We start from the raw sequence: 13,020 nt of genomic DNA on the forward strand, positions 1-13,020 counted from the left end.
ATATTTTAGGCTTTGTGTGCCATATAGTCTCTGCACAACCACTCAACTCTGGTTGGAGATCTGTTGCCCTTTTATACACCGTTCTTTACCTGGATAAAGGCACCAGGATAAGCTTGCTTCCACATTATTATTCTTTAAAATTAGGACTAGTTAGCAGTTTATAACAGTCCTTCCAGGGTTTGAAATCTGTTTCCTTGTTTTATTTTCAAAGTTCAAAACAATTTAAAGTTTTAGTTTCTTTGGGACGTTTGAGGTTTCTTCTTAAATGTGATGAAATGGACACATTGTAGAGGCTGACTTTGGAATCTTAGTAATAGCATTGTATGAGTAAACTGGACCTATTAGTTTTCATTAGAACTCAACCTATTCAGTTCTCCCCATATTTTCCATAACGTCAAAGTTCTCCTAACAACTCCCAAATGCTTGTGTCCTTTACTCTTTGTTCGTGATCATTTCCTTGAAGCTGACTAGACTAGCCTCTGTAAAACCTGTATGTTACAATTCAGTGTAATCATACTAGAGTTGTTGCAAAGGAAGTCCATCTAGGGCAAATATTTTTGTCAGTAATGAGAATCTAAAACTATTTTCTAGAAGACAAAATAACAGCAGAGGGAGAGGCCACAACTGAGAAAACAGCCTTTTAAAAAAATTTTTACCTTAGAATAATAGACGTCTTCATTAATTAAGAATGTTTGCAATGCAATGTGGTAACGTCATTAGCCAAGAGTATACAGAACGAGACTGCTATGCTAGCCCTCAGTGGCTAAGAGAGAATGAAGCCATAAAGCACGTATGTATATATAAATAAGTGCACTATGCTGAGTGAACTATTATATATGTGCCAATTTTATTGGAAATTATTTCAGAAATACGTAGTGTTAGATCAGCGCTGTGCAGAGGTAAAAGGAACATATATATTATATTTTGTGAAAGTCATCTGAGAACAAAATCTTTATACTCATGGAACTTGTAACACAGCAGCCTTTAAAAGTGGGGATAACATATTCAAATATATATAAACATATATTTAATACTTCAGCAATTTGTGGTCAGCCTGAATATAACCTTTTTTGAAAGAACCAACCTTAGAACGTGTAAGACTTCATTTGTCAGGCCTTTTTTTCCACGGCTTTGCTTATATTTGCTCTCATTTAGCTCTTTGTACTGTTTTGGAAACATAATAGTTATTCACTGAATATGTATTCAACATCTGTCTTGGCATTTCCCTCCATACCAACTTCCTCTCTCTTTCTCCCTCTTCCTCATTTTCCTTAATTTCCCCTTTCCATTTCTACTTTCTTTCTGGGTATTATTTTGTTTAGTTTGAGACTGGAGTGCAGTGGCATGATCAGGACCCACTGCAGCCTTAACCTTCTGGGCTCAAGCAATTTTCCCACCTCAGCTGGAACTATAGCTGCTCGTTTTTCCATCTCCCTTGCTCTTACCTGTATGTCTTTCTTTTTTTTCCTAACTTTAAGGCTAAACAAAGAAACTGAACTATATTTCTAATTACTTCTTGAAGGTACTGAATTTACTGTCTGAACTCTGTTTCTAATTTTGAAGTAAATGATGATGTTATATATGTGTATATGCACATATATACATACATACAGACACAACCACATATATAGTCATTACCTATATCACTTAATCTATGTGTTCACATTATATGTGTTGCTTAGCAACAGGGACACATTCTGAAGGATGCATCATTAGATGATTTTGTCATTTTATGAACATCATGGAGTGTACTTATACAGACCTAGATGGCATACTCTACTGTACACCTAGGCTATATGGTATGACCTATTGCTCCTAGTCTACAGACATACACAGCATGTTACTGTACTGAATACTGTAAGGAACTGTAACACTGTTACAATTCTATGTTTACATTCTATGTATCTAAACATAGAAAAGGTATAGGGAAAATACCATATTGTAATCTTATAAGACCATCATATATGCAGTCTGTCATTGACTGAAGCATCATTATGCAGTGCATGACTGTGTATATAAAATGTTTTGTTTTTCTTTAAAAACAAAGGCAACTAAATGGAGTTAATTTTATGTATGGGGCATTCCTTTGTGTTTTTTTTCTTTTTCATATTGTTTCTTCCTGTGGTCCCTCCCCTAACATAGCGTCTTAGCTATTCAGAAATAACACCTTGACCTATGAATCTGCTCCTGACCTTTCAAAGATCAATACATCTCTACATTAGCCATTTTTTATCCTTTGAAATCAATGGAAACTAATGCCAAACTTTCCCTTTGCAAACATAAGCATTTTGGAAAGGTGAGAGGAAAGAACTGTTCAGTCTTAAATTTTACACAATTAAACAATCTGCCACCTTGGCACAGTACACCAGGAAAATATATCATACCTCTGAATGGTTCTTTTCTAATGTCATTATCTACTCCAGCCACACAGCATCCAAATACCTCCTCCATCAGGAGAGCCCAGGCCCCTTCACGTAGTATAGAGCTCTATGACATTACAATACTTCTTATCTCACAACCTATTTCTGGGCTCATTTATATGCATGCAAAAGAGGGTTTCTGTCCTCTGGAGAGCTGGCAGCCACCCTGCGGTCTGATTCCTCTTGTCCCTGAACATTAGACACTCTGTTGCCAAGAAAAGCCACCAGAGAAATCATGTAGATCGACAGTCTTAGAATTTCCACTTTTATCTCAGTCGATTAGCATGTTTTTTTTCTTCCTACTGTCAGCACAGAAAGATGACAAGTTAAGGAAAATGTAAAGTTAATGCTGATGGAAAGGCAACTTAGAAACAGAGAATTATACAGCTCAGTTTTCAGGAGCGAAAAGACACATTTCTACCACTAGTTTCTCTCCCACAGAAGATTATAGAAGTTCCAGCAACATCTCATCTTTCTATTGTCTTTGATTATGAAATAGGAGGTGTGTTATACTACAACACTTTAATTTCTCTTTTCAGTGCCAAAGTTATTAAGCTAGGGATCCATGTTAATTGCCCTCACATTCCTGCCTGAATACTCCCTGCTGTGTTCTTACCCCTTCTGCGTTATTGAATTCTTTCTCAAGTGTCACCAGTGACCTCCTATTTATCTGATGCAGTCTCTCCTCAGTTTTCATCCTCCTGGCCTCTTTATGGTTTTTGACACTGTCGAGCACCTGCTCCTTCTTTCTTAGTCTTCTCTTGGTTTCCATGACACTGTACTCCTTTGTTCTCCAATCTTGGCGAATGATTCTGCCTTGTCTTTGTTGCTGGCTCTTCTCCCTCCTCCCACAACTATAGATTTCCTCCAAAGCTATGATCTCAGTCTTCTACTCTTCTTCATCTTCTCATCTTCAAAAACCATTCATATATATATATATATAGATAGATAGATAGTGTGATGTTGGGCAAGTTCCATAACCTCTCTAGGCATATATATATATATGTATTACATATATAGTTGTATTTTATATCTAGATATATAATATATATATATTATATATCTAGATATATAATATATATATATTATATATCTAGATATATAATATATATATATTATATATCTAGATATATAATATATATATATTATATTATATATATATATATATATATATATATATATATTATATATATATATATATATTATATATCTAGATATATAATATATATATATTATATATCTAGATATAATATATATATATTATATATCTAGATATATAATATATATATATTATATATCTATATTGCACTCCTGTCGGTGATTGGGTGTATAGATAGAGAGAGAGTATGTATATGTGTGTGTGTGCGTGTACGTATATATACCCGCACTGGAGTATATAGACCCCACCAATCACCAGTTCCAGTGCTGCTCATACAAACTACAATATCTTAATTCAAACTATGTAACAGAGCATATTTACTTGGATATAGAGCCACTAACATCTTAAATTCAACTTAATGTCAATGTGCTTAAAGTTTCCCTGCTTATTTTCCCTTCTCTTCTCCCATTTGGTGCACTGTAATGTTTAATTTCATGTTTTACATTGACTGGGCTTAGGAACACCCAGACAGCATGTAAAATATTATTTTGCAGTATGTCTGTGAGAATGTTTCAGAAGAGATTATCATTTGAATCAGCACACTGAGTGAAGAAGATCAGCCTCACCAAATATGAGTGGGCATTGTCCAATCTGTTGAGGAACTGAATAGAACAAAAAGGCAGAGGAAGAGTGAATTTGCTCTCTTCTGGAGCTAGGATATCCATCTTCTCCTTCCCCTGGGATATGGATCTTCCTGGCTCTTGGGGCTTAGGACTTGGACTCGGATTTGCTCTATTGGCTTCCCTGGTTTTCAGGTCTTCAGGCTTGCTCTGGAATTATCCCCAGCTTTACTGATCCTCCAGTTTCAGGCAGCAGAGAGTGGGACTTCTCAGGCTCTATCATCACATGAGCCAATCTCTCATAATAAATCTCTTCCTGTATATCTATATAGCTCTTATTGGCTCTGTTTCTCTGGAGAACGCTGAGTGACACATGCACTCTACGTCTTCCCCAAACACCATCCGCCAAAGGCAACCTACTAAATAATCTCTACTACATCCTGCAAACTGCTGCCTTAGTTTAAGGAATTCTATGACACTTTAATGCCAGCTTCATAAATTCAAACTCTTTAGGGTGACTTCTAAGGCTTTCAGCATATGATGTTAATCTATCTAATCTTGATTTCCATGACTCTTCAATATGGGCCATAATTGTTGATGAAGAAAGTCTCTTCAATAGGCATATTGAAGAGACTTCTACATCAACCTCTACATCAGTTCTGATTCTCCAGCTTTTGCTCTTTCCTTCTAGATGAAACTACTTTGCCTAGTTAATTTATCTATTGACTGATTCTAATTTCTCATAAGACAGACAGTTGTGTGATAACCAAGTATCACCTGGCAATAATCAGCGGTTTTCTGGAGAGTCATTGTTTACTAGTGTTAAGAACTTAGCCTTAAGAGTCAGTCAGGGTTGTGTTGAAACCCCTGTTCTGTTATTTACTTGTGATGTGATGTTGGGCAAGTTACTTAACCTCTCTAGGCCCCTGTTTTCTCATTTGTAAAATGAGAATAATATACTACCTACCACACAGGTTATTGGGAAGAATACATGAAATAATGCATATATTCCCCTTAGAAATAATCCTTTAGCACAGGGCCACCCCTCAGTAAGTGCTCAATAAAGTTAGCAATTATCATATTTTTTTAAAATTATACTTTAAGTTCTGGGGTACATGTGCAGAATGTGCAGGTTTGTTACATAGGTATACATGTGCCCTGGTGGTTTGCTGCACCCATCAACCCATGATCTACATTAGGTATTCTCCTAATGCTATCCCTCCCCTAGCCTGCCAGCCCCCGACAGGCCCCTGTGTGCCATGTTCCCCTCCGTGTGTCCATGTGTTCTCATTGATCAGCTCCCACTTATGAGTGAGAACATGCGGTATTTGGTTTTCTGTTCTTGTATTAGTTTGCTAAGAATGATGGTTTCCAACGTCATCCATGTCCCTGCAAAGGACACAAACTCATTCTTTTTTATAGCAATTATCATCTTAAATGTATCTGTCTTCACCCTGCTTCACCCAATTTTATAATTTGTTTATTTCACAGATCAATTCTATGTGGGACTGAACGTAACAATAAGCATTCTTTGGAGACTGAAAATGTACAAATGCTGGATGTTAATGAGTTGCTAGAGACTGAAAGGTCATACAGGCGCAGGATGGCGGGCAGATGCTGGCACCATAAGGGTAGGCTCTGTCTCTGTTTTGCTGGTCACTGTATCTAAGTTGGGCACAGTGATTCAAAAACGGTTAGCTCCTCATACATATGTATTGAATGAACTACAAAGAATCCCCAAATCTGAAATTTGAATTTAAAACAATGAATTCCTCAAGTTACGGCTTCTAATTAATGCATTTCTGCTAAGCCAAGGGGAGCCCCTTGAGAAACTGGTCCAGAGTTCTTTCTCATTGTGGATCATAAAGAGCTTCTCCCATTGGGTGACTGAGTGGATGGGAGGAGTCACTGGGTTTATGTTTGGGATCTTCATTCACTAGCTTGGCTTCTGACTTCCACTGCATATTGTTAAAAGGTACTGCTTGAAAATAGTCCAGCAGTAATGTTTTATAAATGATTACTAGTTTCAAGTAGTTTCTTAGGAAAGAACATGATGCAACCACAGAAATGTACGTGATAAATCTTAAATGATTCTGAAACATTTATTTTCATCAAAGTATCTTCAACATCAAAATTAAGATAACAAGATATTCTCATTGCTTTTCTAATTATGTGGAAGCAGCACTTTGTTAGTATCCTTTACATATCTTTCTGGATGCTTCTTCCACATCTTAAAGGTAACTATTTTTTTTTATCTGTCTCACACTTAAACACAGCTCTCAGGCTGACAGAAATAAAAGCCACACATGGTATTGCCCTTGTCCATCGTTTTTTAGGGTTCAATATCACACTTTCTTTTTTACTGTCCTATTCTTCCTTTGCTGACATCTCCTATGTTCAGCAAGAGCTGAACAAAAAGACTTATCTGATTATCATAGTAAAAACTATTGAGGTATAAATGACTGAGAGGCTCAGCATTCTCCGAGAGGCTTTTAAAATATGAGCCAATGAACACACTTGAATCTCTAACTTCTGAGGAGTTAGAATCTTAGATTTGGATATTTCACATAATCCTCAATAGTCAAATGACTCTTTGAAACTTTATTACAAGGAGGGGATTTATCACTGACAATGCTATGAAGGGCAAGCTGATTAATTGTTCTCAGAGTCATTGTAGCAATCCATTTAGTGATAGCTCACTATCAGTAAGCTACTCCTCCTCCTACATGCCATCCTATTTTTGTCGGTTCGGTTTCCTAGGTGCTTCCATTTACAGAGAATTTTTCGAGGTACTGTCATACATGATTATTAAAAATAATAATAAGACACAATCTCTTCTTTCAAGAAAGATTAGTCAGTTTTCCATTCTAATTGTTCTAGGATGGGGATTAGAAAACACAGTTTGAAAAGGTCCAGATTACAAATACTTCAGGCATTGTTGGCCAAGAGGCAAAATCAAGGATTTTGTATGTAGGTACTTACATAACAAGAGAGAAAACAAATTTTTGCACATATTCTATTCATGAAACTAAAAACTTTATGAACACTGAAATGTGAATTTCAGTGACGATATTATGTGTCACAAAATATTCTCCTTTTTATTTTTTTCCCAATCATGTAAAAAGGTAAAACCCATTCTTAGCTTGTGCACTGTACAAAATCAGACTGGAAAGGGTGAATGGGAGTAGTGCTAGGAGTGGTGAATTTGGCCACAGTTTGTCAAAGTCTGCTTTAGGAAATGCTTAGGTTGCCCAAATTTATTAATCCAGGTTCCAAAGGAAATACAATTTACCACCAAATATCTTAGAATTGGGCATCTGTGATATGCTAGGTTCAGTAAGTAATTTACATGGTATATTGGTCAGGGTTCTCTCTTTAATGGTTGCAAATCACAAAAGGCTAAATTAAATCAGCAGAAGCAAAAAAGGGGACGTATACTGGCTAAAGTAAAAGGAGCAGTGGTGGAGCTGATGTTAGGGACGATTTCAAGTGAAACTGAGGCACTCATTGTCAGGATTTTCTATCCCTGTCTCCTCTCAGCTTTTCTCTGAGTACAGATTTCATTCTCCGCCACTGCAAAAAGGTCTCCTCCATACAGTGGAGAATACAGCTACGGGCAGCTTTAGGCTCACATTATGCCAACTCAACCCATGTCAGGAGGATGGTTTTTCCATCCCTGCTTCAGTATATCAAGTCCCATGCAGGATAGCTGTAGCAAGCACTGTCAGCACTTCACCCATATTTCCTCGAGGTTAGGTCCATTTTCAATGCACATGTCTCCCACTGAACCATCACTCCCAACAGCCAGCACCTGCATCACTTTGTTGGAGGACTTGCCCTCAGGCAGCTGGAACCAGCTGAGCCTGAACATACAGATTGCTAGAAGTGCCTGAAAATCTATGTCCCTGGCAGGTAGCCTTTAAACAATGACTGACAGTTAGGGAAATATATTCCACCTCCTGCATCCAAAAGTGAGGGATAAGCTATACAGTTTTCAGAGCTTTCCTATGGTATTGAGCCAAAAGTACCTGTGCAGAAAAGAGTTAACATAGCAAGGCTGAAAATGCTAGCCTTAGAAAGGTCTGCTTGCAAGGTTAGCCCTTGGCTGGCATCTGGGAATTTTATTTCAGGAGGATTTCCACCGTTCTCTGACAAAAGTCACTTTTCCTAAATTATTTGTACAAATAATGTGATTTATGCTAACACCTGCTTTCTTTTAGGGAGCTTGAAATTTTTGTATGTGCTTGACAAAGCGGCCCCTATGTGACCTCAATAAAGGCCTTGACTCTCAACCTCTAATGAGCTTCCCTTTTTTGGCAACATTTCATAAGTAGTCACAATTTGTTTACTGGAAAAATTAAGCGTGTCCTGTGTGACTCCACAGGAAGAGAACCCTTGAAAGCTTATGCCTTGTTTCCTGTGAGCTTCACTCTATGCGCCCATTCTCTTTGCTGATTTTGCTTTGTATCCTTTCATTTTAATAATCATAGTTGTAAGTACAATTGTATGCTGAATCCTGTGAGTCCTCCTAGTGAATCATTGAACCTAGGGGTAGTTTGAGGGACTCCCCCAATGCAGCACCCATCATGGGCCACTTCTTAACACTGCACCTTTGCATGGCTTTCCTAGGACCACTTCCTTCCTCCCCAACTTTTCTCTAGATTTTTCTTGAGAACATTTCCTATTAAGTCACTTTTACATGACTCCCATCTTAACATACACTTTCTGGAAACCACGCCTAAGATTAATTCTGATTGTCCCAAGTCTTAACTAATTACTGTGATCAGGAAAATGAGGTCCTATGACTGCCCAAATCTTTGCCATATGCTCATAACCATTGCCAGGAAGAAAAGGACTTTTCACCAGAAGGTGGGGGAAGGAAGGGCAAGTGCTGGACTAACATAAATAATAGCTAAACCACAGGCAATATGGTCATGTTCCAAAATATAATGGCTTATTGGCTTACATAACATAATATTCTCAAGTGAATAGTCTCACATGATAATTAATGCCTTTCTTCTCCCTTATTGGCTTTTTTTCCCCCACAAAGTGGGATTGTACTATTTCACAAAGACTACCTTATATGAAATTTTTTAAAAAACTAAAGCTTTATTGAAATGAAATCAAGTCCTCTTGCAAACCTTGCTAATAGCTAAGTGACTTGCTTCCCATATACCAGCTTTTTAGCACCTAACTCAACTGGGAAAATGATCAATTATTTGCATCACAAAATTTCAAAGAAAACTCTGAATGTTAAACCCATAAAACACAAAGATAGAAAGCTAAAATTTCATTATGAGTTTACTAATATTTGCGTTAAGAAAAAAAAATCGTCAGGAGGTGGAGTTTCACACATGCCCCGTGCATCCCAAATCCATAAGCATTTTCTCAGTAGGTGTTTCTCTCCTATCCTTCAACAATTCACTCCTGGAGCATCTGCCTCTTGTTTTGCTTTTTCTTAACTAGGATTTCTTTTATCCTTTTTTGAAAAAATCTAATTACAAAAGAGATACATTCACATTGAAAACATTTCAAAAGATACAGCTATGTGCAAATGAAAAATAAAAGTCCTTCATAATCTCACCTACCAGAGATAAGCATTGTTAAGGCTTTTTAATGAATATGTATTTGCTTAGAAAGAAAGGATCATACTACTAACACCATCTTGTGATTCACTTTTTTACACTTAAAAATATGTCACAAGTACCCGCCTAGGTCATACTACTTACATAGAAATCCACCTCATTTTTTATGATAACCACATAGTATTCCATGTTATGACCATCATCATCATTCATTTAACTATTTCTCTATTATTCGTGGCATTTAAGTTGTTTCAGATTTTTAACCATTCAAACAACCACGCAGTAAAACATCATGGCACATATTTATTTATAAATTTGTGAGAGGTTACTGTAGGGCAATTTCTGCAAGTTGATTGGCTAAATCAAAACATGTACTTTTAAATTTTTAAAAATAGTTTTTAAATTGATTCAAAAGAGACCAGACTTATTTGAATCCCCTGAGTAGTATATCAGAGTACCAGTTTCCCTGTACTTTTAGCAACGTTAAACATATTTTAGGTCTCTAAAAACGTTTTCAACCGTGTAAGAAAAATATAGTTCTAATTTGCATGTTTTGATAATTAGTGACTTTGAGCATCTTTTCAACTGTTTGTTGGTCATTAATATGTCTAACTTAATGTTATTTTTCATGTAATTTTTCTATTTAAAATTATGCTGAGCACTTTTTTCTAATAGAAGGACTTTATACATTTTGGATATTAACACTTTATTGTTCATATATGATAGAACATTTTTCTATTTTTATTTCTCCTTTAGTGTTTTTAATGCAAAACATTTAAATTTAAAACTCTAAAATGTTTCTGTTATCTAATTTGTTCATTTTACTCTTATGGCTTCTCATTTTGTTGCCATGTTAATAAAGTTCTATCCCATTTCCATATTACAAAAATATTTTCCTGTTTTTATAATAAAACTTGTACAACACATGCGTCTTTCTCTTTGTATCGCTTTACTTCTTTGAAGCTTCACCTTTAAAATATTGTCCCTTATCATCAAATTCCACTTAATCATCACTTAGTCTAGCTAAGTACATTTCTTTCCTTTCATCTTTACTCAAAGCCTATCCTCCATTCTCATAAATTCCTTATCTGAATTTCACCCAATTTACCTAATTGGTTCCTCTCTATCCATCTAAAGCTTAAGGGAGTGAGTGTGCTTTTCAAGTACAGATTCATTAGCTACAAGCAGAGGATAAGTTCTCCCCTTTTTACATAATGCTTTCCTTTCCAACTAAATTAATGGGGACAATGTTCCCTGCTATATCACACAAAAATTTCAATTTGCACACATGTCTCTTATGCTTCCCTTTTAATGAATCAGTTATGCCAAAAATTGAAGCACTGTCTTCTGTCTCTCCTCTTCTCTTCACATCAATTGGGTTCCCACTCTTGGCTTCCTTACATTTATTGATGGCATTTAGTTGCCTAGTGTATTAGTTTCCCGAGTCTGCCATAACAAAGTATCACAAACTAGGTGGCTTAAACAATAGAAATTTATTTTCTCATCATTATAGAAGCTAGCATCCAAGATCAAGGTGTCAGCAGTGTTGGTTCCTTCTGAGGGCTATGAGGGAGAAATCTGTTCCATGCTTGTCTCCTGGCTTTTGGTGGCTGGCTAACAATCTGTAGTATTCCTACATCTTGGAAATGTATTGATCCTCCTAAATTACAACCGGTAAACTTTCAGTTACTCTTCATTACCTATAAATAAAATGAAAGTGGTTTACCTTGTATTCAGAGGTTGATTGGCCTTGGCTCCCCTGAAAAGCAAAGCCTGAGACAAGGACTAGAATTCATTTAAATTATTTTTGGAAGATATCTTAAAGAACATAACTGTGATCTAAGAAGGATGAAACCAGAAAGGAAGAAATGCCAATTCAAATTGTGTTATCGAGCAGGTTACTTACTGCTGTGGGCAACTGGGGCTTGGTCCAGGCCTCTTGAGGACTCTGAGAACGTCCAGGGAGAACAGGCCCTAGAAATGTCTACCTTATAGGCAAAATAAATGAGCATTTATTCATAAGCTCCCAACCCCCCATTCCCTATTTGTCAAAGGTTGCCCTGTATACTTGTGTCAGAATGGCTGAGCAGGTTCTGTAGAAGTCCTGTAAAGCCTAGGACCCCAGATCAGGAAGTGAGAGAAATGTGGTGCAGCTAATTTAAGGTGTCTTCAGGTTATAACTTTGTGTAGCTGGTTGCCGTAGCAATGGCTGGAGTACCTAGGTGGACCACTAAGATGTGAAGTGGGGTATTAGGGGTATGCAGCACAAGTGGGAAGAAATACAGGCTTTGCCTTGAAATCAAGTTATGTGTCTCCACAGCCCATGTTTGTAATCTGCACAGAGACCACAGATGAAGTCACCGGAGAGGTCCTTTCCAGCTCAGAAAAATGATTGCCAGTTTCCTGGAGCAAAATTTGAAAAGTTTTCTTGCCTATTGACAAAACGGAACATACAAAACACAGAACATGTTCCGTATGTTCAGATTTGTCAATAGGCAAGAGAATAAAAAATTTGATATTCACGTTATTGATGCTGGTGGGGTCCTAATAAAAAATAGGGAGCACAAAACAAGAAAGAGATATGGGTAATGAGAGGAGAAAAGATGATAAGTTATGTTTGGGGACTGTTGAGTTAGAAGTGCCACAGAGAAGTTAAGATGGCAATATTCATTAGACAGAAATAAAAGCTTAGGAGCTTAGATGTGGCTTGGAACTGAAAATGAAAGGCCATTTGCAAACTTGTCTTAATTTTAAGAATTCAGCATTATGGTTGAGATTATCAATGAAATTAGATAGAAGAAAAAGGAAGAAGCCAAATAAAATAATTTAAGTAATATTTATATATAGAGTTTGGAAAGATGAAGTATCAGAGAATGAGTCACACGATAGATGAAAGAACTAGGGGAATCAAAAAAGTATTTTGTCCCAGAAGCCAAGGGAAATAGGAAATTTTAAGGAAAAATAAGAGGCCAATAATATCAAATGCTGCAGAGCTGCGAAAACACTAAAGGAATTGAAAGTAAATAAGTCTGCTGTTGTAGGTTTTTTATGCTGATACACCAAGAGGCGTTGTTGGAGCAAACATCTGGATAATTTACAAAACATTTATTGAATGCCTACCAAGGACTCAGTATTGTGCTACTCACAACTTCATGTATCCTCTCAAAAAGCATACATTATGATTGGGACTGGAAGACTAGAACCTATTATATCAGGTAACAACATAATCAAAATAAGCTCTGTGTACTTAACATTTTAGGGATTTAGAGAGAAAGTTGGCTATGTAGTATCCCACG

General features: G+C 36.6%; 1 long non-coding RNA gene across 1 annotated transcript in view; it reads left to right on the forward strand.

Annotated features, from left to right (window-relative positions):
• The first annotated feature begins 2,561 nt into the window (after nucleotides 1-2,561).
• The window catches only part of LOC129058473 (uncharacterized), a 54,573-nt gene continuing 44,114 nt past the window's right edge, over nucleotides 2,562-13,020 (forward strand). Inside the window, exons 1-2 of the long non-coding RNA XR_008523596.2 lie at nucleotides 2,562-2,922; nucleotides 5,631-5,770. This is a non-coding gene — a long non-coding RNA (uncharacterized LOC129058473). The remainder of the gene's footprint in view (nucleotides 2,923-5,630; nucleotides 5,771-13,020) is intronic.

The sequence above is a fragment of the Pongo abelii genome, chromosome 2 (genome assembly GCF_028885655.2).
Source record: "Pongo abelii isolate AG06213 chromosome 2, NHGRI_mPonAbe1-v2.0_pri, whole genome shotgun sequence".
Classification (NCBI taxonomy): domain Eukaryota; kingdom Metazoa; phylum Chordata; class Mammalia; order Primates; family Hominidae; genus Pongo; species Pongo abelii.